Source organism: Mauremys mutica, chromosome 5 (genome assembly GCF_020497125.1).
Source record: "Mauremys mutica isolate MM-2020 ecotype Southern chromosome 5, ASM2049712v1, whole genome shotgun sequence".
Lineage (NCBI taxonomy): Eukaryota > Metazoa > Chordata > Testudines > Geoemydidae > Mauremys > Mauremys mutica.
Window position 1 is genome coordinate 104,909,091 of NC_059076.1, and position 23,819 is coordinate 104,932,909.

At 40.4% G+C, this 23,819-nt stretch overlaps 1 long non-coding RNA gene across 1 annotated transcript in view; it reads right to left on the minus strand.

The window, feature by feature from the left end:
• Positions 1-5,802, minus strand: part of LOC123370822 — a 38,952-nt gene extending 33,150 nt beyond the window's left edge. Inside the window, exons 1-2 of the long non-coding RNA XR_006579578.1 lie at positions 5,574-5,802; positions 4,543-4,645 (exon numbers count right to left, since the gene is read on the minus strand). This is a non-coding gene — a long non-coding RNA (uncharacterized LOC123370822). The remainder of the gene's footprint in view (positions 1-4,542; positions 4,646-5,573) is intronic.
• Positions 5,803-23,819: the final 18,017 nt, after the last annotated feature.

Below are 23,819 nucleotides of genomic sequence, written 5' to 3' on the forward strand. Positions count from 1 at the left end.
TGCAGTTCTATAGTGTATGAAATAAAGACCCGGGTCCTGATTCTGGGTCTTCTCACTTTTATTAATTTTACACCAATGTAACATCATTGCTTTTTTGGAATTACATGTGATTTACACCAGTGTGAGATCAAAATTAAGTCTGAACAATATATACAATACCAGCCTACCAAGTACATTCTGCTAGACTCATATGTATGCTTTGATTAAATGAGGTTATTATTTAAGGAGAATGATTCATTTAGGATATTCACAATTATGGGCCTGAGTAAGAATTGATCTGTTTGTTTTTTTAAAAAAAAATTGGATAATAATATACCTTCTCTGTAGACATTATAATTATAAATGGAGTTGAACCCAGCCCTGGCAGGGACACAGGTGTCCCTCCAAAAGTGGTGAAATTTAAATTCCTGTGCATGCCCCTGGAAAGGTATAGCTACACTTGCAAACTCCTTCTACTGTGGGCAAGGCCTATGTACGACTTAAGAGGAGAGTCTGATAACCAAATCAGCTGGTGCACCACAGTGTGTCAGTCAGTGTTTGTTGGCAGGCCAACAGCAAGAAGATATGGCTGACAAGTATGTTCCAAATGGAGGTGCTTTCTGCTCTGTCTTGGAGCTTCTGGAAGGGGCAGAAAGTTGGATGTTGCCCCCCTTCACCCATCATGTCCTTCACAGAAAACATGGGTCTAGTTCTGGATACATGTCCAGCATCACACTATATACACATATATACACACACATATATACACACACGCACACACACAAGCCCACCTGAGACATTTTAATATAAAACTATTGTGAAGTTTAGATTTGTAGACAGCTCATTCCAATTAAATTCTGTGGATTTCAGAAGGCCATATCTCTTTTGTAAAAAGCACCATAGATGTGACCCTGTTTGACCATAATCACTTATTTTTGCATTTCTCTAAATGGCATAGCATTATTATTTATGATGGACAGAAGACCAGTGGTGGCAAGATCTTTTTTAAATAAGTAAGACCACATGAATCACCTTGTAAGACTATGCCTTTGTGCAACCTTTGACCCTGAAAGTGGACTTTGAGAAAAATCTAGCTTTTTGAACTGGCAAGGGTTTGATCCAAGCAAATATTCATGTCTATTAATAATAATAATAATGATTCAGCAAAAAAGTGACCTCTGCTTTACACATAGTTTACCTAACAACTTAGTTACTGGATAAGTACAAGAATGGATACTGATGTATTTTTAACAATTTTATTAACTGATAACAGCATTACAATAGTAATTGGGAAAAAAATAAATGATAGGTATGCCCTTTAGAAAACAAAAACAAACTCATCGTACAGTCAGACATACTACATTATCCCAGTGTTCATTAGACTGCAGGAGAAACATTCTAATGACTAGATGTGCTGGCATTCTTGCTTCTAGTTTCTGACTGATCATTTTTATGATGAAAAATCTAGCATGTATATAGTGGAGAGCAATCTACTCTTATTAGCCTGCTATCAAGTCTTTCTTCATATTGCTATATATATAAAGCCTGTCTGTGCAGGATATTATTACAGTTAGTACATGGAGAAATAATCACTTGGTGCAAATTGAAACACTAACAATGCTGTACAGAACTAAGTCATTATGGAGATTTTCGTAACTTTCAGAAAATGAAGCTATCAACCTATCTGTTCCCTCAGATTCAAACTGTACATTGCATGGCACACAGTGATGAAGTTAAGGAAGTTATATTTGCCTATACCTCATAAACAGAAAAAGCAGCAAGCTAATTTGAATTAATGAACACCTCCCCCCCGTTGAATATTATCCCAAAATCAAAGCTGAATTTGAAGAAAATTTGAGGTTTAATTAATTTTTTTGGCATTTAATTAACTTTTCCCCTGCATCATTTTTCATTTATTCTCCCCTTGTTTTTCAAGTGTGGGGGACACAGCTTGAAACTGAGATGGAAGACCTGAAATATGTACCTCTTAAAAGATTAAATTTACATATCCTAGTTCAAACTACATGTGCTATGAATAATCTCTAATATTAGTTTAAGGTTCACTTTTTCTTCAAATATTTTCTGTCAGCAAACTCATTTGCTAGAATATGGTTATTTATTTTTATTACAGTAGCACCTAGGTCCAGCCATAGCCAAAATCAAGCGGAGGCCACAAAAATAATTAGGGGGGTTGAGCATATGACTCATGAGGAGAGGCTGAGGAAACTGGGATTATTTAGTCTGCAGAAAAGAAGAATGAGGGAGGATTTGATAGCTGCTTTCAACTACCTGAAAGGGAGTTCCAAAGAGGATGCATCTAGACTGTTCTCTGTGGTACCAGATGACAGAACAAGGAGTAATGGTCTCAAGTTGCAGTGGGGGAGGTTTAGGTTGGATATTAGGAAAAACTTTTTCACTAGGAGGGTGGTGAAGCACTGGAATGGGTTACCTAGGGAGGTGGTGGAATCTCCTCCCTTAGAGGTTTTTAAGGTCAGGTTTGACAAAGCCCTGGCTGGGATGATTTAGTTGGGGTCCTGCTTTGAGCAGGGGGTTGGACTAGATGACCTCCTGAGGTCCCTTCCAACCTTGGTATTCTATGATTTAAGGTTTCATTAGATGTCTGTGGCATATCTGCGAAGTGAGCCCAAGTTGTCACTCTGCCAATCCAGTGCCACAGCCACATGGCTGTTCTTTGAGAACTAATGATAATCTGGCATCAATAAAGGTATTAACACCTAATCAAGAGGGACACCTGTGGTCTATTAGCTAGCAGATGTTTACTGAATTGGAACCTTAATGGTTCAGTCAATACAGTGGCATAAGAACATTTCTTCTACAAATCCAATAGGAACAGATGTATTAAAACAGAAATGTGAGTGCATAATAATTAACTAATTCAGTGTGACTAGCAACACTTATCTGTTCCCAGGACAATGGATAAAAAGCTGTGGCAAATAGTCAAGCTCTTCATGAGCTTGAATGAGATACAATAGCTAACAATTATTCTTCAGCTAAATGTGATCTCTCCTGATGAGAATACTTCAGAGTAGTATGTGCAGGAGTATACCCAGCAGTCTGATTGCAATGTATTTTTGACAGTCCAAACTACTGAGTGATCTATGTTTTAGAACTTTGTAGAAAATGTGTCTTGTTGGAATGATGGAGTACACACCACACCAGGAGTGTGATTATAGAACATTTTAATCACTTAAAGTCTCAGAACTAGCCCTAAAACTAACATTTAGGTACCACTGACATTCGCAAACCCCTGTCCATCTGCTACCTAACGTCCCTAACTTCTGTTGGTGAGCATGCACACAGCTGCCTCCCTGCACCACTGAGCTGCTCAGTGCCTAACTCACACCTAAGTTCTGATGGGATTCTCAAATTGGCATTGTCCTGCACATCTCACCTGTGGGACCAGACTTGGTATCTGTACTCAAAACATGTCTAATCCTCACAAAAATATAGTCAAGGTAACCCTTTCTAACCAATAGCCCATTGGTTAAAGCACTCAGTAGCAATATAGGAGACCCAGGTTTAAATCGCCATTGTGCTTAATTGGGAGAAGAACCTTGAACACATCTCTGTACTTTGAGGAAGATTTTGAGATAATCAGTGATTGGGAGGAATTCACAGAAAGAAAACTCTTAACATATGGTCTCCTCTTGAGTACCTGAGGTATTAACCTTCTGGAATCCAGGCTAGCACAAGAGCTTTAAACTAGGAGATGACAGGAGACAGTTGGGAGAGACTCATGTAATCTCCATGCCTAGCTTCAATACACAAGAGGAAGAAAGTCCATTACATGAAGAAATAGTGAGATAATGGAACACCACAAGGTAAGACTATGGACAGTAAGGCAAAAGAAAGTGCAACCGTTGATTGGAATAGTAATCAGGTAGGTGTTACAGTTAGTGAAAAGACTACACATAATCCAACTAGAAAACTGGGTAAGGTCTGAAGGAAACAATGGAAGGGTAAATACCAGGGAAAGTAAGAGCTATTTAAGCAAAAGGACGATGCTTGCCAAATTATAACCATTTGTGCTATGAACATGGAAAATTAGAAAAAAAGGTTGCTAACCATTAGAGAGGTGAGGTTTGGAATAGTCTCCCAAAAGAAGCAGTAGGGCAAACAATGTAATTAATTTTAAGAGAGCTGGACACATTTGAGAGTGATTGTACAATGGGGTTGCAATGGGGGTGATAGTAGCGATCACTTCTTATTTATGTCTTACGTTCCTAAAAGCTTATGCTTCAGGATTTCAACAGGCAAGGGTCAGGAAGGGATTCCTGCCAATCATGTTCTGGGATAGTTTTTAAATCTCATTCCCCTGAAGCCTCAGAGATGGCCACAGCCAGCAATTATGCTTGGCTGTCTTGTTCTTGCTCACATGCTCAGGGTCAAAATTATCATTATAGGTGAGGTCAGGAAAGAATTTTCCCCTAGGTCAGATTGACAGTGAGTTGGGGGTGGCAGGGGAACTGACTTCCTCTGAAGCATGTGCATGTGTGTCATTTGCCAGTACTGTTTGCAAATACCTCTCACTTAATCATTTACCTGCCATTGTAGAAGCCTGTGACAATAGTTTAATCTTCTGTGGTCTGTAATACTTTGGACTCATTTCAGTTGCAGTGTTTAACATGCAGGTGCTGGTGGTGGCCTGCAATATACAAGGAGGGCAGACTAGACTTGGTGGTTCATTCTGGACTTAAATACCAAGATCTCCCAAGTGAGTGACTTAACTGTGATTGGACTATTGTCTATAATGGTGGGGAGGGAAAAAACTGTTCTACCTTCTATAAATAATTAAATATGGGGAGAGAAAATAACTTTAGCCCAGGAATTAGGAAACCACTATCACCCTGTTTTTTCCCCACAAGAGAGGGCTGACCTAGCTTAGGCATCTCCCACCTGTAAGAAACCACCTGCCTCTACTCTGGTTTCACAGCTGCGAAATCTCTCATAGGGTTGGGTGCCTAAATTGATCTCCTTAGACTTTCCTACTGGCTAGCTTCCACTCCCTACTCAGGCTCACAAAAGCCAACACACTTTCTTGATACCTATAGAAAGGTTGACTCACTGGTGGAACACCACCTTGCACCTGGGTAAGGTATAGCTAGCTCTCCTCCTCTCTAGCACCTCCTGCTGACAGTTGCTCTGTTCCTGCAATGATCTACCTCTTGTGACTTGGGCCTCTGGCCAGATCACATTTTAGTCCCACACATTCTAAGGTAACAAAGTCCAGCAACAGCTCAGTGTCCTTACTAAATGCCTTCAGCCCTCTGTCTCTTAATCCTCACACATTCTTCTCTCAGGGCTCTCCATAATTCTTATTTCCTTCTCCAGGCTTCATACCCTGGCTGATAGGTGAACCCAGTCCCACAATCTACGTTGAGCCCCACTGTAGGGCCTCAGGACAGACAATTAAGGTTCACTCTGCTAAACTCCTTGCTGTCACTTCCCTGGACTACTTCCTGATTGTGAGCTTTTCTCACTACCTCTCTAAATTTACCCTGTTTTTTAGAGCCAGGATGCTTCCTCAGAATCCCCCAGTAAATCCCAAACCACAAGAGGAAATTTAAACCCACATCTGCCCTCCTTAAGCTTGACCTTTCATCCCTCTGTTCCTCACTTGACATCTCCCAGGACTCTCCCCCAGAATTCTAGAACCTGCTCTATTATCAGAGTTCACCACCAGAGCTTCCTCCACCTCAATGGCTAACTTCTGGCTTCTTGACAGACTTTACTACTTAGTAGAGGATTCCTCCTTGACCTTCCTGATCCTTCCACTTGCTAATCCCAAAGAACAGCTGTAGAATTTCTCTCCCCACAATGGCTTTCTGATCCAGGCTTCCTGCCTTTATAGAAACCATCTAGTTCCTTTCCCAGCTGGGACTCATCCTTAATTGGGGTTGCCCATGTTCCAGGTGCAGCCAAATGAGTAAATTAGCCTCTCAGGCCCACAATACCTCTTTTAAAGACAGGATGAAGTATATACCACATTACAGCACCTAACTATCCCCTTGCATTTTATGGGGAAATTAGGCCCCCTAATTCAGGGTTGTAAATGCCACTAAGTGGCATAGTATTTAAAAGCTGGGCATTGCACTGCCTAACTCCTCCTTTTGAATCAAGTCCTTAGAGGTCAATTTGGAGGAAGGTGTCCCAGTAATGCTCTGGGATGCAGAACATATTACTTCCACAGCATTAAGGAATTGTCAGGTAATCACTATAGGAATGTCAGATTAGGAAGTATGACAGAGATAGAAGAATCCCAGAAGCTTGTGTACTTTGATTTTTAGTATTGCTAGGGCTTCTTCTTGGGAGGCCACTGCCAAGGATGCATTCCTTTCAGAGGCCACAGGTGGAAGCACAGACAAAGTAAAACAAGGTATAAACTTGAGATGAGCAAAGGGGCAAAATTTTGTTTTGGATAAAATTTAAAGAAATGGCAGTTTTCAAACATCTTATTTCCCATTATACAGATTTCATCTACCCAATTTTTGGGTATCTGTGGATTTTGAATCTATCCAAAAGCATGTGTCTAATGAACATTTGAATACAAATTCTATTGAACATACTGCTTCACACTGCATTTATAATTTCAAGGAGTAGCCCATAAATCCATCTGATTTATTGTATTTGACAGATGCTATATCATCTGGGAGCAAAGGTACAAAAATATCTCCATGGAAGAGCTCAGGATATACACCTGTCTTTTGTCTGACATAATGTGTTCTGATCTGCACATTCTTTACCCTTGAGGCTGTGAAGAGATACAAATATGGAAAGGCAGACATTCCTTCAACACTTCTGGTGTTGCTGGTGGCTAGAAGACACTTGTTATCTCACCAGCATGTATGTCGCCTTTATTGTAGGGACTTGCCTTGTTGTTGATTTATGTTTTTGGAGTTTTATTCCCATGTGTACCCATTTCAAGGTGAGAGAAATATGTTGTAATTCTTAATTGCTTCCTTGTACACATCATTTTAATCCTATTTCATTACATCCACTAATGAGCAATTTTAGCATTATGTGTTGTGTGTTTTTTGTTAATTTGCCCTTGAAGAATATGAGTGATGGAACAGTTTACTCAGGACTGAAGAATAGCATTTCTCCCAAGTTTCTGCACTCCAATATTTTTTTGCCTACATTACTAATGCAGTGCATTAACATTCAGTGTATTATAATCTTAGACATCCACAAACTTCTTACCTCATTTCTGGGTCTTGTGTTTTGTAGTGTGTACAAAGCAGTGGCTGACTGAAATATAGCCCCTTTCGGGAATATTTTGGGATAATCAAGTTCCAAAAGTTACTAATATCAGATAATTCACAATATCGATATAGGGATCCTTGAGTAAATAAAGCTTTTCCACCTGCTTCCTATTTAACTCTTGTACACATTACTCCTTCAAACTGTTTCAGAAACTATTCAACAAAATAGTGTTTAGTTTTGTTTTTTTACAAAGGGAATATTGAACACACCCATTGTTTAACTGTGACATATATATAATCTATCTTTTCTCATTGCCCTTTATGCTGTTTGATTTACTGGGAATGGATCTGTTAGCTAACAAAGTTTCAGTTGTTTACTTTATGGTTGGAAAGTCTGAAATGGGAGTATCTGGATACAGAAATTATTTCAGCATGTTGATACAGTGGAGAGGGCCTTGAAACAAATCCCAAAATCCAAATCTCCTTCCACCAGATCTCAGGGGGAGGTTGAAAAACCTGATATGAATTTCACAAAGGGCCTCTTTTTACACATGTCGAACCAAACCTTGAGATCCAAACACCCCAAATATTGGAAAATGATGATGCAGAAATGGATACAAATCCTGTCACTTGAGCCAATCTTTAAAATACAATAAGCAAAACTTGGAAGCAGATGAGAACAAAATCTATTAGCTATCAATGATTGTGAGATCATTGTTTCTTCATAGAACCAGTCTTAATACAGAAATGCATTCTTCTTTATGAAATATACATTATACCATTAAAATGAAATAACAAGGATGATTTTACAAAACAAGCCATTTGTTCAAGGAGGTTAGCTGTGAAAAAACATAGGATTTTTGTTTTTAAAAATTCTGTAGTAAAGCAAAGGAGGAAAGTTAAACAGATTTAATACAAAAAAATGAGAGAGTAGTTCATTGACAGATGGAAATTAGCTTCCCCCTTCCCCTGACTTTTGTCCAGGCGTCTCTCTGACTCCACAGCGCACCATAAATCCTACAAAAATTATATGAGGGCTTGTCTATATGGTGCAGTATTCTGCATCAGAGAGGTGTTGATTCTAGTATGCAGTAGCATTGTCATGCACAAACTGGCTCATGTGGAGCACACACTAGAAGCATTAATGTAGTCCTGTTTCAAAAGATACAATGTTCATGTGCACTAGGGAATTTTTACTGTATGCCAGCAGAGTCCATTTGCATTGGTTAGTGTGTGACACACTATTGCACACCAGAATTTACACACCTCTTGTGAAGATGAGCCTTGGGAAATCAGCTGTAAAACAAACAACACATTTGTGCTGAAGACGTGCATCTGATATTAATTCTTTAAGACTTAGAGAGAGAATTCTATGACATCTGAAGATGCATTTGTGCAGAGAGCAGTAAAACATGCAATACTCAAATGTCAGGAAGTGAACTGGAATGTTCTTTCTGGTCAACTCTGGACTGTTCAGATTTTATTCTGAAACAAGAATAAGAAGGTATGTTAATATTCTTTGTTCCAAGTCTCCAGCTATATCCAGTGGCGTATTATCGCCTAGGCCAACAAGGCCTAGGCCTAGGGCGGCAAATTTGCTAACGACCCATCCCAACTCCGCCCCTCCCCAAATCCCTGGCCCGATTCCTCCCCCAGGCTTGCCGCGCAAAAGCGCTGGGAGGGAGGGAGAAGCGAATGGCGGTGCGCTTGGAGGAGGCAGAGCAGAGGTGAGCTGGGGCCTGCGGGTGTGGGGAGTAACCTGGGGGGGCCGGGAACTGCTCCCTGCCCCAGCTCACCTCGGCTCCACCATTGCTATCCCCTGAGCATGCCACAACTCCTTCTCCCCGTTCCCTCTCAGGCTCACTGCGCAAAAGCGCTGGGAGGGAGGGAGAAGCGAGTAGTGGCGTGATCAGAGGAGGTGGAGCAAAGGTGACCTGGAGCCGGCGGGCGCAAGGAGTGACTCTTGGGGGGGGAGCTGCCATCCGCTGAGCGCGCCACAACTCTTCTCCCCCCTCCCTCTCAGGCTTACCGCAGGGGAGCAGAGGTGAGCTGGGAGGCAGCAATTTTTTGAGGGCTTAGGGGTGCCAAATTTGTTAATCTTCCACTGGCTATATCAGATAAATCCAGTTAATATCTGGAGGAGATACTTGTAAGAAATATAAAGGGAGCTGTAAGAAATACTATTAGTGATTCAGTACATTTTGCCTTTACTTCTCACAGAGCTGGCTGATTTGGATATAAACCTGCCACTAGACAGTTCACAAAATTCAAAACTATGTAAAATGCTGGCACCATTGAAGTCTATGGAAGTTTTGTGGTTGAATTCAATGAAGTAAAAACTTCATCCTGGGTTGTTATTTGGCTTGTTCATATCCACTTACTTGTTTCAGAACATTCATGGAAGCAAAGTTTCCATGTGAGTATTTGAACAAAGCAAACATCTATTCCCTAAACAAGCTTAGTTTAATTGCAAAACAAAGTTTGTTTAATGACAAAACTGAAAGCAGAATTAATTTTAGGTCATCCTATCAGTGTACCATGTGATTTAGATGGCAAGCCACAATATTTGAACTCTAAATTTTGTATAGCAAATAATCAACTCAATATTCATTATGATGAATATGTTAAGTAAATTGTTCATTAACAGTTTTTGAACAACAAACAAACTTGTAAACATTTTGATCTGTATGATCAATCTGAACAGAAAAAAAAGTATTAAAAAAGTATCTCCTGTGATAGCTATGAATAGTTATAATTGGTGCTGAATCAGTGTCCCAAAATGGCATTACTGTCCAATGTAGGCACTCTAGCAATTGATAGGTAATGCTTATTAGTGAGTCAGAACAATCTTATCCCATTGTTTTCGTAAGTCTTCAGAATCAATTCAGACTCTTTTTAAGAAAGCAGGTTGATCCCTCTTTTACAATCATTTTGCAGTTCTAGTGTCAAAAAAGATAAAACTTGCAAATTGAGACCTGACTTAGTTAAAGCATTTGCTATAAATATTATTTCATGTAAGAACTTGACTTAAAACTGCCTTAGGGAATCTTTTGCCATTTTGATACTATTATCCAAGGGACAGATCATTCCTTTCAGAGAGAAACCAGCAAGAGGCAGCCAGAGGAAATACCTGGGTGATGAGCTTTGTGAACTTTGCAAACTTACTTATGAAACATCCTCTCAAAATGCAAGGTAATGAATATTGAAAGCAATCATTTGAACTACTTGTATATCTTGCTGGATTCTAAATTAACTGTAACCACTAAGGACATCAGTGTGGACAGCTTGATGAAAACCATGGCTCATTGTGCAGTGGTGATGGTTATTATTATGATTACTTATATGTATCACAATAGTGACTAGCTGCCCCAACTGAAATCAGGGCCCCATTGTTCTTGATGCTAAGTATAGACATACTAAGGGACACTCCTTACTCCAAAAAGCTTACAGAGTAAAAGGCAGGCAAAGGGTGGTGGGGAAAAAAAGACACAGCGTGAGGTATTTTTGTCCAGCATCACAAAGCAGTGGTGGAGCTGTAATCAGTCCCAAAGTCTCCTGATTCCCAAAACATTGTTGTAGCCACTAGACAATGCTGGCAAATAAATGGTGGGATGCAGAAAGAGTGGGCTATAAGTAAAGCTAAAATTATAATTCCAGTATATAAATCAATACTATGTCCTTGTCTGGAATACTGTGTTCAGTTCTAGTCATCCCATCTCAAAAAAAAAAAAGGAGAGAGAGAGAAGATAATGGGGTTCATCATAATAATAAGAAATGAAATATATAGTCTAATAATTTTTTTTAATCTCAGAAAGAATCCTGTCCTTCTTAGGGCATGTGTAATCCATCTACATTACCCTCTGGATCGACGAGCAGTGATCGATCCAGTGGGGGTCGATTTATTGCATCTAGTCTAGACGTGATAAATCAATCGCCGAGCACTCTCCCATCGACTCCTGTACTCCACCGGGGTTAGAGGCACAGGCGGAGTCGATGGGAGAGCGTCAGCTGTTTACTTACCACAGTGAAGACACCGTGGTAAGTAGATCTAAGTACGTAGACTTCAGCTACGTTATTCACATACCTGAAGTTGCGTAACTTAGATTGATCCCCACCCCCAGTGTAGACCAGGCCTATGAGTGCTACATCTGTGGTGCTGCAGGTATGCTGTTGTAGCACTGTAGTGTAGACATTTACTACAGCAACAAAAGTGGTTTTACGTCATTGTATAAATCCATCCCCTCAAGAGGTGGTAGCTAGGTTGACAGTACACCCTAGCTGTACTTACAGTGGGTGTTAGGTTGACCTAACTATGTTGCACAGGGTGCAACATTGTTCACAGTCCTGAGAGCTACAGCTTGGTCAATCTAAGTTTTAGGTGCAGACCAGGCCTTAGACTGACACCAGGATGACAGTAATGGCAGGATTGTGCAAAGGTCCAAGTGCTTCCTGAAAGACACTCCACACTTTCCACTTACCCTGAAGTCAATGAAGGCAGATGGTCCTTGGCCCCCTGTAATATCACTTCCTAAAAAAAGCCAAATTTTAGCTTTGGATAGGCCTGAAATGGGAGTTGTATATTTAGCTTTAGAAGACAGAACTTGCCCCAAAATGTTCATTCATTCACATTATCATCATCATGGCAACTCCCAAAAGGACAAACCCTCCTTGAAGATCCAGCACAACCAGACCAATCTCTGGCTAGCTCCATAACAATAATTTTGGCTTATTAATTATTCACAAAACTGTAAAATCCCAACTGAGACTAGAAATTCAAATGCAAACATATTTGTTAACCAAAAGTGAAAATGTGGCACTTGTGGAAAACCACCTGTCAAAATAGAGTGTCTATTTAAGCCAGCTGTGTAACAAATCTATTGTGGCATTATGGATCCCAGCTTTATTTATTTTTCCACTAAACAATAGTCGCTCTAACATTTATATTACAAATGGGAAACTCTTCTAGAAAGATATTGCCCTGTAAATTCATCAATATTTTCTCATACAAGCGCTATCCTAAAAAAAGAAATTGGCATTCTTGACAGAGTGCTTTAGAAGTGGCAGGGGGGTGGGCAAAAGGCCAAAATGTAGCTCTCAGCACAGGAATCTATTTACAATGTCCCCATTTGTGAAAAGTGTACATCTGTATTAAAATTTTGCAGATTCCCCCTCCCATTTGCTCTTGGCTCCTTGCTCCTCATTCTGGCCATGTTGCTCTACCCAAACCACTTGTCTGGATGCCCACTGTGTGTCTTTCTCCATTGTTGCCCCTGACCCTTCTTTCAGGCTGCCCCATCAGCCTGGAGATTCCTCCCTGGCACCAACTATAATGGCTAAGTCTGCAAGTTTGTCACAGAGGTCATGGAAGTGATGGATTCTGTGACTTTCCATGACCTCCAAGACTTCTGCAGTGGCTGGTGTGCCTGGCTACTGCGCCTCCTCCTGTGGTTGTGGTTCCCGGCCAATGGGATCTGCGAAGCCAGCCCTCTGGGTGGAGGCCACCCACAGAGCTGCCTGGCCACAGCTCTGCCTAGCAGCTAAGCAAGGGGGATGTTGCTGCTTCCAGGGAGCCCACCAGGTAAGGGCTACCCAGAGCCTTCCTCACCTCCTCCCATGCCACAACCCTCTGCCCCGCAGCAGTTTGGGTGTGGGAGGGGGCAGAGGGTTGTGGCATGGGAGGAGGTGAGGAAGGCTCTGGGTAGCCCTTACCTGGTGGGCTCCCTGGAAGCAGCAACATCCCCCTTGCTTAGCTGCTAGGCAGAGCTGTGGCCAGGCAGCTCTGTGGGTGGCCTCCACCCAGAGCGCTGGCTTCGCAGATCCCATTGGCCGGGAACCACAGCCAATGGGAGCTGCAGGGGCGGTGCCTTTAGGTGGAGGCAGCATGCAGAGCTTCAATGGCCATGCCTCTACCTAGCAGCTGAGCGAGGGGGATGTTGCCACTTCCGGGAAGCCTCCCAGATAAGCACTGCCCAGAGCCTGCCTCACTCCATCCTGTGCTCCAACCCCCTGTCCCCTCCCACACCCAAGCTCTTCTGCTGCTGGAGGGAGAGCCACTCCCCCCCCCCCCCCATCAGCCAAGCTGCCCTCCCCCAGCACCTGCAGGATCCCTGGGCAGCCCCCTTCGTATTTTATTGACTGTTGTTGTTTTTTTAGTAAAAGTCATGAACAGGTCACAGGCTGTGCATTTTTGTTTACTGCCTGTGACCTGTCCATGACTTTTACTAAAAATACCCGTGACTAAAACAGCCTTAATCATGTCCTTTCTCCAAATCCCACTTCTTTGAGCCCTATAGCTCTAATTCCATAGGAACAATTTATATTAACTGACAGAAACAATAACTAACAAGACACACATATTAGCCTTGTATTTAACCACATAATCATCCCCATCACCCTGCCCCTTTCTCAACCTTTTTTATTAGTTCTTGTTGTTCTGGTGTCTTATGATCTTGCAAGCACAGGTGCACATGAGTAACATTATGCACAAGTATAGATCCACTGAATTCCATATTTAAGCAGCATCATGGACTCAATGGTACCCCACGTCCATAAAGCAGTGTTTCTAATTCTTGCAATTTTATCATGAGTCACATAATAGTGTATGGTTTACTTAAAGCTGCACCTCCTAGAGACAATTGATTATATGCGAATCCTAGGTTTTACTTTTAAAAGAGAGTTACGTTAAGTTTCCAGGCCTTAGCATTGCAGAGCAAAGCTTGCCCCAAGTGCAGCCTGAATCCCTGCAAACCAAAAGGGTAATGAAAGAAATCAAATTAGGGTGGGTTTTTTGGGGTTTTTTTTACATTTCATTATTTTTAAGCCAGTCTGAAAATTTTTGGTTGCCTGATTCATGATTTTTGAACATTTGGAAGTTAAGCCTGACCTTGTTACAAACACTTACGATGTATATTTACAGTGACACACACTGACTCAACTTTTGTTAGAAAGTAAATGGCTTTCCCATTCTTGAGTATAGTCCTCACTCACTTCAGTAATCAAATTACATTGCTAGAAATACAAATTACCTTTTTTACAATTATATTAAATGTAACATTTTTCAGTCAGAAGGTTTTTGATGTTGAACTGTGTAAAAAGAAGACAGTGAAAACTATAGGATTAGTATTATATGTGTCTCCAGAAGATTTTTCTTCATGAAAGAGCAGCAGAGTTGTTCTATCTTAGTGTCTGTGATCTATTTTATATGGTTTGCTATTATTTTAATTTAGGGCTGTCGATTAATTGCAGTTAACTCACATGATTAACTCAAAATATTAATCGTGATTTAAAAAAAAATTATTAATCACAAATTTAATCTCACTGTTAAATAATGGAAAAGTAATTAAAATTTATTAAGTATTTTGGATTTTTGGGGGGTTATTTAAGCCTATTTTTAATACTTTCCTTATCTTGTTTTAAAAGATGCTTTGCACAATAAATACTGTTTCTTAATCAGTGGTGTTTGGATCTAAATTATCCCATTTCTCTGTCTTTAGTTGGTCAAAAGGAAAATGTTTGTACTGGAAAATGCAGTTAGAAAACGGTTGTGTTGTGGGGGCAAGAGACAGTATCAAGCTATTTTTTCTTTTGAAAATATTCATGACTTTTTTTCTGCATTTCAAAGTGTTCATGTTCCACCTCCCAGTCTTTCCACTCTCAGTTCTTCAGTACTTGAGCTGCCACCAAATACAATTTCCTGTTGCTTTCTGGTGAGAGTGGTAAGTAAGTATAATACTGTAATTATGATAAGATTTGTCAAGAATATCAGACTCACTTATGCCCAAGAAGTTTATAATTATCCTCCTTTACACAAAAATCGTATAATGATCACATTTTATTCAGTGACTGTTTTACCAACTATCATTGTCCCCTTTGTAGAGCCTATGGACCCCCATATAATAATTCAGATCTTAAAAGGCTTGCAAGGCTCTCCCTCCTTGACCCTTTATTGACTCTCATTGATCCTGGACTGAAAGGATTAATGTGATACCCCACAAACACTCCCTTAATGTGTGCTGACTGTGTACTGATATACATATCTCAATTAATTCCAGTGCAATGCTAACTTCTACAATATTCCTTTACTTAATTATCACTAAAATGGCTCTTTGACACTTAGCAGAATTTATTGAAATTATTAAAAAACATTATGCTTATTCAGCCTCTGTCTTCAATCAAGTGTAAAGACTGTGTCATAAGAGAATGAAAATGACCTAATTAAAAATAAAAATCTGTTTTATATAAACCATTTTATGAATGGCTTGTAATTCCGGCAAATAATAAAACTTGTGTATATTTGCTTTGAATATTGACCATGAAATTAAATCATAATGTGTTTGCCATATCCTACCATATTGGAAATATTTTAGATATCGGGAATGGATATGAACTCGAGAGATTCACTAATGGAGTTAATGAATGTATATTTTAGGAACAGTTGTTTCTAACCATACCTGAAAAAATTTAAAGGATTACATTTCATTTCAATTAATTTACTGAAGCTATTGAGTAAAAGTAGATTAAAATGTTGAAAAGTTACTATAACTTACACTGCTTTCAAACTACAAGAAGTGATCAGGAAAAACAAACAATCAAAAAAAAAACCCAAACCCCAAAACCCCTGTCCATGTCAATGCATCCAACGAAGTGAGTATTCACCCACGAAAGCTCATGCTCCAATATGTCTGTTAGTCTATAAGGTGCCACAGGACTCTTTGCTGCTTTTACAGATCCAGACTAACACGGCTATCCCTCTGATACTTGTCCATGTCAGAACATTAAAATTCCAATTGTCCTTGTTTATTTTGAGAGGATAAAGACTTGACACATCTTAATTATTATCTGACATACTGTGTTGTGTTGTCAAGGTCTAGAAAAGGGATTAGAAAATCCTTCCTTTAATTATAAGGGATGAAACTGCCACCACCATATTTGCATTGCATGTAACTGAGATATATTGTAATATTATATATGATATAGATTACATGTTTCGTGATGTATAACCCCTCAGTCTTGCAATGGGATAAAACAGAGACAGATAGCTGATGAGATATTAACATTTTTCAAGACCATTATCTCACAGCTGTATATAATTGGAACATTACATTACTTCTTTCTAGATGTCTGACCATGGCTATGCCTATTAACAGTAAATAATCAATTCTAGACATCTTATAATACATTTGAAGATTATGAAGTCAAGGTTTTCAAAAGTAGGAGCTTAAGTTTTTGCTTTAAATATAGTTATCTTTCCAAACCAGAAAGTGAAGGTGGGGGACAGTATGACAGATTAAAGTAGAGGATCATGTGGGTGCTTGCAAAGGGAGGAGGTTGCATACATTGCAACATCTGCTTTAAATAACCTCCCTCCAGTTTAGTTACTTTTTTAACCCCTTAAGTTTAACAATCTGTCCCACCATATATTTCAGGGATCGGCAACCTTTGGCACGCGGCTTGCCAGGGTAAGCCCCCTGGCAGGCTGGGCTGGTTTGTTTACTGGCCGCATCCACAGGGTCGGCTGATTGCAGCTCCCACTGGCCGCAGTTCACCATCCCAGGCCAATGGGGGCTGTGGGAAGTGGCATGGGCCAAGGGATGTGCTGGCCGCCATTTCCCACCTCCCCCATTGGCCCAAAGTGGCGAACCACGGCCAGTGGAAGATGCAATTGGCTGAACCTGCAAATGCAACAGGTAAACAAACCGGCCCGGCCCACCAGGGGGCTTAGGCAACCTTTGGCATGAGGCTTGCCAGGCTCTCTCTGATATATTTAGTTTGAACATTCTGGTTATCTTTCCCAGACATGAGGAAGACATCTGTAAAGCTCAAAACTTGTCCTTTCCATGAATAGAAGTTGGTCCAATAAAATATATTACCTCACTGACATTCTCTCTCATATCCTGGGACCAACTCAACTACAACAATATTGCAAACAAGATTGAAGATCAAAAAGTCTCAAAAAAACCCACTGAAATAAGAACCCAATTGGTAGGAATTGCATAACATCTATCAAGGTACTTTTATAGCTGGCATCACCATAATATCTTAGTACATTACAATCATCCAGAAATATATCCCCTACAAGGTAGGGAAGAACTATCTCCATTTCACAAATCAGGAATTGAGGAATAAGGTAGGATGAAGTGACTTGCCCAAGGTGTCACAGGAGGCTTGTGGCTGAACCAAGATCTTCAGAGCCCCAGTATAGATATTTTGCCGCTAAACCATTCTTCCTTCCAGGACAAAAATAAACAATTAGGAAGCAATAAATCACATGGAAAATATCTGAAATAAGTAATTTTAATAATAAGGAGGTCTGGAAAGAGGCAGGTGTTTGCCCACATGCATCATTAATAAGCAACTTGAATCAAAACAAATCCAACAACTTCATTATATGATATTTTTCTCATTAGCTCCAAATGACAGCAGCAATGAAACCTGCAGTTTGTTTAGAAAAAGTGTCACTAGAAGGGAGGAGGTGTATACATTGGAACATCTGCTTTAAATAACCCACCTCTAATTTTGTCACTTATAGGTAAATTTGCAAAGTACAGAATTGTGTGGGTTGTAGCTGTGTGAATCCTAACAGAATCAGTGGGAATTGTGCAGCTGAAACACTGCAGAGCAGTTTGAAGTTAGATGGTAGTCATCCCGCTTCCCAGACTCCATGGTTCAACTTTTAAAAAACTGTCGATGCTTAGCTGTTGCTCATCCACTTTACAGTGTGTGGAGCTTTAAGAACTGTAGGTAGTTACAGCACCAATAAGATCTGCAGTGTTGTGTGGTAAAGTTCAAAAAACTTGTCAGTTGAAGCTGGAGATGGTGTTAGCAACTTGTCAAAACCTGTCAGAAACATCAATATTTATGGAGGCTATTTAGGGCTTGTGCTTGTCCGTTAGAGGCTATTCAAGTCCAGGTATTACCCATCAGAGACAGCAAGATGCTGGGAAAACCATTTAGGGCCTGATCCCTTCCTTTGCTAACTGCCCAGTGGCTGGAACCCAATCACCACTGGAGCCCAAAACAGTAACTGGTAAAGAACTTGGATGAAGCAGCCATCTCATTTGTCCAATTTGTGGAGTCCAGTGACAGCATACTTCTGTCCTTCACACTCAATCAGAAGCGGGGGAGGAGGGGAGAAATTCAGTAGGCAAGCCTAAGAACGGAGAGTCTGGGAAAGAAATGCAAGGCTTAACCACTTATAGCAGTGTACTTTTTGAAACTGATTGGGTTAGGTGACTCTTCTCAACCTTGGCCCATTACAAAATCTAATATAATGAAAATCCTTATGATATCACAAATTCCGCAATATAGTTTCATTTCATGAAAAGTAGGAACAAAGAATTGCTGAGATAAACTTTCTAAATGGAAATATCTTTGTTAATTAGGAAATGTGAAAGGAAGACAGTTTTGATTTTAGTTGAATATATATGACAGATTTCCCCCTCCCCCTTGGGAAATTACTACTTGAAGGAAGAAGCTGGGACACAGGATTCAGTGAAATAGATTATTATTTATTAGAGCACACAGACAAGCCACTTGTATGCTAACAGTAGCTGATGGATGAACTTGAAAAGCAGAACTACAGTAGGTGAACAATCTGCAACAAACAATTTACATAGGTGCAGATTCTCTCACCTGTACTCTGTGTGTAAACCCAGTTCTAATGCTAAGCATGGAAAATATTAGAGCCACTGTTAGAGTGAAAAGGGAAAAAGGCTGTTAGTATCTGTTTACATAGGAGAAATAAGGGTACAAATAAGAAAGGGATGTGTATGTTAAATAAACCTAAGAGTAGTGATCTGTGCGAAATTATGAGCACAAAAACATTTCTGAAAATTATATTGCTTTGCTCAGGGTGGTCTCAGTTGGATATGTAATTGTGCATGCAAATTCCCTATTTCCAAATACACCATTCACTTAAATTAATCTTATTTAAACATTTCTATTTCCTATGCACTTTTTAAGCGCTTAAAATGCATTCCTTGCAAAATCAGGTTCTGAAGCCTGTATTAAGTAATCCTTCTTACCTTCAGAACATATTTGAGTAAAATTTATTTTTAAAAAGTCAAAAAGTAGATCTGATTGAAATAAATAGTGCTGCTTACAAAGCAAGTTACTACTCAATATGAGTAAGGGGAGCAGTATCCATCCCTCAGTGTATTCAGCCATTTCTCCTGTTTCTGAATTGTCCAAGAATAGATTAGCCAGGTACTCAGGTGGTGTAAATTGGCACAAATCCATTTAAGCCATTAAGCCAGGGATTGGCAACCTTTGGCATGTGGCTTGTCAAGGTAAGCCCCCTGGCAGGCTGGGCCGGTTTGTTTACCTGCCGTGTCTGCAGGTTCGGCCAATCACGGCTCCCAATGGCTGCGGTTTGCTGCTCCAGGCCAATGGGGGTGGCGGGAAGTGGTAGCCAGCACATCCCTCTGCCCATGCTGCTTCCCACAGCCCCCATTGGCCTGGGACGGTGAACCGTGGCCAGTGGGAGACGCGATCGACCAAACCTGTGGACACGGCAGGTAAACAAACCGGCCCGGCCTGCCAGGGTGCTTATCCTGGCAAGCCGCGTGCCAAAGGTTGCTGATCCCTGCAACAAGCTATGCTTATTTACACCTATTGAAAAATCTAAAATGTTTCCATTAATATACACTATTTGAAATGTTTTGATGAATATTTTCTACAAACACAGCCTGTGGATTGCTCATGAAACCGTTAGCTGTGAGTATTGCTTTGAGCGTGCAGTATACACAGTTCAAAATTCTTGTTCTAATTGAGAATATAGGCCACATGGGACATTTCTATTCCCTGTTCGGATAAAATAATCTTTTAAAATGAATAATTTTGCTTGTGATTACAGCTTCAAAATTCACTATCCGGACTAAGTTCACCTTTCATTTGAAGGGTGGGAACAAGGACCTCTATTCCAATTAGCCTTATTTTTTTTTTGTAGGGTCAGATGCTGAGTGGCTTATTGGTGGTGCCTGCACACCAGCTGCATGCGGCAAAACTGGTTACTATGCCAGCCTATATATGCTGGTGCAGAAGAACAATGAGAGGTGAAGAGACAAAGAGATGTTTAGAGGGTGAACTGGAGAAGGATCATGGATTTTATGCAAAACCAGTGACATTGGTGACTCACTGAAGCAAGGGAAAGGAATTGTGTCTACCATTCTAGCCTATAGGCTGCAGTAGTAGCCACAAGGGGGCTGCACAGCAAATACAAAGATTAGCCATGAGTTGAAAAAGTTAATATCACCTCCCATCCTCTCCACGTTCCACACAGACACTCCTACATCAACAGAAGAGTTTGTCCAATTGGCATAGTTAATATACATTCTTGAGAAGCAAAGCTCTCCCATCAACATAGCACTGTCTACACCAGGGGTTAGGTCAGTATAATTACATTGCTCAGGGGTGTTGGTTTTGGACAACCCTGAGCAATGTAGTTATACCGATGATCAGTAAAATAGACCTGGCCTTAGACACTATTCATGTCTAGTCTATTTGTTGACATAGTTCACACTTTGTGTGTATGTGTTTTTTTATTTTAGGTCAATTATTAAAAAATTTGTCTGTAAACTATTGCTAATTCATTTTTGCAAAATTTACTCGGCACTAAAATAACGTAGGGTCTGAATTTGGCGTACTGTTTGTATAACATTAAAGACACTGATGTGTACTATAAAGTTAAATAATCTAAAATCTCAACAAAAGTTAGTAACAGAGGAAATAAATTGCAGAGAAAAATAAAGGAAAATATTTGCAGTGATAGCTATTTGGTAAAATACTCATGTTCAGTATTTGGTAATTTACATCTCCAGAACCACTGAGTGATAAACACCGAAGGCTTCAGGATGAGTAGTTTATGCATCACAGGAGATGGATATTGCTCAGTACATGCTCCCCTGCCATGTAGTTATTGCTGTGATCCTGGAACTGTTCAATTAAAACAAAATTGAATGAACAGAGTTGCATAATAATGTTCTACAGTAGACAACTCTGAGTTAGTATTGTGTAGAGTGAGGTTGCAGGATGGGACCCATTCAGAACACAGGATTAGTGCATTGTCTATTCATCCTCTCTTGTGAATAATTTTATTGCATTTGTTTTAGTAATTATAGTATGGTCATTAAATGTAATTTTTGCAAAAGGTAATAGCTTTACTCTAATGTTGGACAACAACAGATGTTTCTTATGCAAATTGAAGAATTAATATTTGAATATACTTAAAGAGAAATGAGAACAAAGTATTCATGGATTCTTTTAAATGATTAACTATGTATTTGTTGGGATATTGATCTATTTTCAAAGAAACAGTGAAAGCCAAAGTAATGGATTTGTTTAAATAACACTGAGCTGTCTAGTACAACCACATGACAACTAGAAACCAAGTGATTATATCCATGACAAAATGGTCTACTTTTGAGCTAACTGAAGTACTGTGAATATGTCAATATATCAGATAGAGTTTCTAAATGTTTATTCTAAAAAACTGTAAGAAGATTAATTGCTTAAGTTTCCAGAAACAAATTATCCATCACTAAGGCCTAGATGATCAGTTTGCAATCTTGTCTATCATAAGAGGTACTGTGAAGCAGCCTGGGAAGGAAATTATGATTCCCCATGTAATAATTTCCCTGCCAGTCTCCCTGCTGCTTTGAGGATGGAGTATACTCCCTGACATGCCAGCATACCTACACTGCAAGGTGGGCTGAGGGAGCAGAGTCAAGGCTCCACCCACTTCCCACCACCCCATCTACCCGTGAAGGATGGGGGCACATAGCAGCTGTGTAGAGCCTGTTTCTGCCTTACCCCTTACCACATTCCCTTGCCCCAGTGTTCATGTTTGACCACAGTATGAAGCAGACTGTAACAGGGCGGTACTCACCCCTGCGGCATCTCCTGCTGGTGACTCATGGAATTAGCTCCGTCCAGCCCCGGAGCGCCCTCTGCAGGCCACTGATCCACCTGTTCGTCTGGCCCCCGTGTCCCTCCCTGGACCCGGTGCCCCTTTCTCTGGGGTGCTGCCCCCTGACAATAACCCCCATCTCTCTGGGTCTCCCCTCCTTAGGTAACCCTCACCCTCTATCCCTACCTTGCCTCAGTGTATGGCTACTGCCAGTCATTGTCTAGCCCCCCACTCTGGGCAGACTGCAGTCTCAGCCAACTCATCCCTGACAAGGAGGGTTTGGACTTGCTGCTTTGTCCTACCCCTGGGCCGCCCTCTGCAACCCACAGTACCTATCGGCCCACTCCTAGGCCGCAGCCTGGGGCTTTCTAGGCTGGAGCTCCCCAGCTCCTCAGCCTTCCCCAGCCCTGCTGCACTCAGGTACCTGGTCTCTCTTTCCGGGCAGCTAAGCCTATCTCTCTCTGAAGGCAGAAGACAGACTGTGTGGGCTCCTAGCTTCCCTGCCTTTTATAAGGCCCTGCTCCTCAGTTTGGGGCGTGGCCCCCCAGCTGCAGCCACTTCCCTAATCAGCTCAGCCCTGTCAGGCCACTTTTTAAACCCCTTAAAACCCCGGAGCAGGGTCCACCCTGCTACACAGACCAAAAGATTTTTTTATTACAAGTCATTTATAACAATGTATTTAGATTACATGGAGCTATGCAGATTTACACAGCATCTGTACGTTTAGTATTTTCTCTTTGAGGAAGAAAACTAGAGTCCAGATTAGCCTAAAAATATTGGTTTTGTTTATTCTATCTTTTTTTTCCCCGATTGTAAATCATTAAGACTTTATGTATTTATTTTGTATCAAACAGGTCTGATTACAGTAGGGATTGGTGCACTCAGATGTTTCCCATTAGAAACTTCAATTAAATACGAAAGTCTTTGTTCTTTCCTGTAGAAACTACTTGGCAAATAGAAAATATTTTGTTTAAATACATCTGATACCTACTAAACAACAATCAGTTACCTCATTTTTTTGCTCAGCAGACAAGCTAAAAGGTCATGCTGGTTTTAACTTGCATTAAAATGGAATGGAATAACTTTATCACAGTATGGTATAATTTAAGTTCTCTGGGGTTTTGTTGTTGAAAGAAAAGCCTTCCAGGCTAACATAAGGACAAAAGAATAATCTTTTAAATTATTGATCAGATATCTAATCTCAACCCAAATCTGCTCACCTTATTCAAATGACAACATAAACATATATTACATAGTGCATTCTATTAATCAAATTCACATTTTTTAACATTCACTAGTACTGCATGGAGGATTGGGAATGATTAAGAAAGTAATTAACTGCAATCTACTAACAATACCACTATCACTTGTCAATAGAGTATTGAATTGGGATACTCAAGCAGGGTCGCCCAAGCCTTTTGGGAGGATGAAAAGGAGGGCAGGTTAAATAGTCACATATGTGACTTTAATTTAATTAAACCAAGACTGTCTGTTGTGCGCCTTTTGTTTTAATCCCAGTTTTGTAATACAAGATATAATATTGTAAATAAAAATACTTCACATACTTTTGTATCCATAGACCTCAAAGGCCTGGTAATCATTATTATCCTCATTTTAGAGGTGAGACGATAAGAGGTTAGGAGACTTGCTCAAAACCTATACTGTGGTTGAATGGCAGTTGGGAATAGAACCCTGGTCTCTTAGCACAATTC